This window comes from Gavialis gangeticus, unplaced genomic scaffold, assembly GCF_001723915.1.
Source record: "Gavialis gangeticus isolate Ggan-Ray unplaced genomic scaffold, GavGan_comp1, whole genome shotgun sequence".
Taxonomy (NCBI): Eukaryota; Metazoa; Chordata; order Crocodylia; family Gavialidae; genus Gavialis; species Gavialis gangeticus.
The window spans coordinates 12,247,207-12,249,884 of record NW_017728992.1 but is presented as its reverse complement, the minus strand read 5'-3'; positions in this window follow the sequence as shown (position 1 = coordinate 12,249,884).

Here is a 2,678-nt window from a genome sequence, read left to right as displayed (position 1 = left end):
AGGCAAGGCTGTCTCACATAATATAAGCCAAGAAAAGAATTCTGTCTTTTGGATCAGTTATTGGCTCTTCATGGTTGATTAAAGAGTCTTATTGTGACTTCTGATGAAACCTGGAGGATTGAAATACTTTAAATTGGGGAAATAAAATGCAAGGTGAAATTTTATCTAACATATTTTTCTTTTTCCATTATATTACCCCTTGACAAATCCTGAAATATTACATTGCTCCAAAAAGAACAGTGAGAATTATGAAACACAGTGCAGGGCATTATCTTTCTTTCCAAATGGGATTGAATCACATGAGTTGTTTTTATGCATCCTTTCACCTCACTGCAAGGAAGTAAAAGTGGAAAACAGTGAGAGACCAGAAGGAGGGTTATAAAAGGCTGTTGCTCTGTCTGCATTGCCAGTGCATTTCACTGCTCAGCCTCTTTGCCAATTCATTCTGTTCACTTGCACCCTGCTGCCAAGTCAGTCTAACATGACACCTGCGCTTCCCGTTTTGTTTCCATGTCCTCTTCTTCCACCAAACCACTCTATTCTGCCCCACAAGGACTCTACTTCTCCTTATACCTCTGCTGTTTCTTATACCCCACTGCCTCTTGCTCTGTGCAAGAAGGAAAAAAATCAAAACCAAACAAGGGAGAAGAAGAATGTGACTCCCCCCCAGCAAATAAAATTAATCCTTTTATTTTAGAAAACATTTATTTAATAAATAGTGTTTATGAGAAGAGACGATGGCTTGCAAGATGTGTTTCTATACAGTTACTGAAGTCTGTTTGTGCTTTCCTGCCTCATAGTCCTTGTTCCTAGTAGGTTGGGATGGGCACCAGAGTGTTTGCCTTTGAACAAGATGACCTGATGAAGGGTGCCTTGCATTTGGAAGCTTTTCTAACTTTATCCCAAATATGCAGTTGGTCCAATAAAAGGTATCATCCACAAAAATCTTGCCTTTCTTTGAATAGGAGGGTCATTCAAGCCCATCAGCATCTGCATAGCTACTGCCTCAACTGAGCAGTGAAATGGCTGCCTTGTGAGGTAAAATAACCTTTTTCTTCCATGCCTGCAGGCAGCTTTTAAGTACAGCACCGCAGAAACATTTCGCCTCTTCCCCCCTGTTTTTGTCCTGGAAAAAATGTAATCTTATTGAAACTGAAAAACAAACTTGTGAAGTTCTGCTGGCTTTGAGGACTGGTTTGGGTAACATTTAAAAAAACAGAATCTTTCCATTTACTTTAAATAAAATTGGGTATTGCATCTAATTTCATTGTGAGGTTTCCATTTCATTGTGAATTTCACATTCCTCGTGTTTTGGTTGGCATTTGCCTACGGGCTGTTACACGTGTGTCTCCTTAGGTTGGCAAGGTGCCCATCGTTTCGGATTGAGTTGGTTAGAGCACAGTCTGCCCCTCACCAGCGCCACCTGGGCATCGGAGTGGCACCAGCTGCCTGGGTTAAGCTAATTGCCTACAGGAGGCTGGGCTTAGCGTATAAACCAAGGCTCTTCAGTTGGGCAGTGGTGCTTAGTGCCTCATACCTGTAGCAGCTCTGCTTTGTTCTGGCTTTGGACAGTCATGTCTTGTTTGTGCCGTAGTAATATGCGCCCCTTCACCTGCTGTGTGTTCTGGACTTCTGACCTGGCTTAGACTACGATATTGGTATGGACTAGGAACATGACTCAGGCTCCCTGGTTTTGCTCCTTTATGCAGCCTTGACCCCTGATCTGGATTCTCTCCAGGCTCGGGTACTTGCTCAACCTTGCACTCCTCAAAGCTACTTATGCTATGATCCTTATGGGTTCGGTTTAACCCCTTACCTGTCCTCCCTTTTGAGGGTGGAGTTGATTGTGTCTGCTTGATATCTGCCTGCAAGAAGAAGGAGAAAACTGCTTCTTGTAGCACCAGGAGATTGCCCCAGCAGAACAGCTGAGATGCACTTTGCAGCACATCTCTGTTTTGTGCTGCACCGCTTGTAGTTCTTCATAGAAAAGCCACCGGCCAGAGACAGTCAGCTCCATCCGAATCCTTGCTTTGCTATTTCACCTCCAGGAATGACATGACAGTAGGACACACAGCAGCCAGGTTTGGGGAAAAGTCATTGTCTCTATCACAGCTGGATCGGGTTTTGCTGAGAGCTCTACAGGCCTGATCCCAATCCACCTTTCAGGAACGTGAGTAGACTTAAGATCCTCAGTGCAATTCTCCTTCACCCTGCTTGAGTCCCTGAAAACCTGTTAGCACAGGAGGTGGGTGGGTCCTTCTAGCCTCTGTTTCCTACAACTTTGTCAGCCAAGTCATCAGCATCACTCACCTATGAAGCATGTTCAAGAGATGCAAGAAATATAAATGCACTTTTTTTCCCCATGTGGAAGGTGAGGCCTTCAGAGGCTTTGTGGTGGCTGTGGGTCTGGCAGTTCATTTTACATCTACCACAGTAAGAGGGTGGACACTGGACCCCTATCTGCTTTTACTTCATGAGAGCTTGTTTGTCCAAAAACACCCTCAGGGGACTAATATATGAGATTCTCCCATAGGCATGGGGTGAGAGTGGGGGAGGTACATGAAGAATTACCTTTTTATCCCCATTTACTTAACCTGGATTCCTCCCCACCCAACAAACTCTCTGAAAACAGCCAACTCTTTCATACCACATTTACTCACCAAGGATTGCTGCTGTAT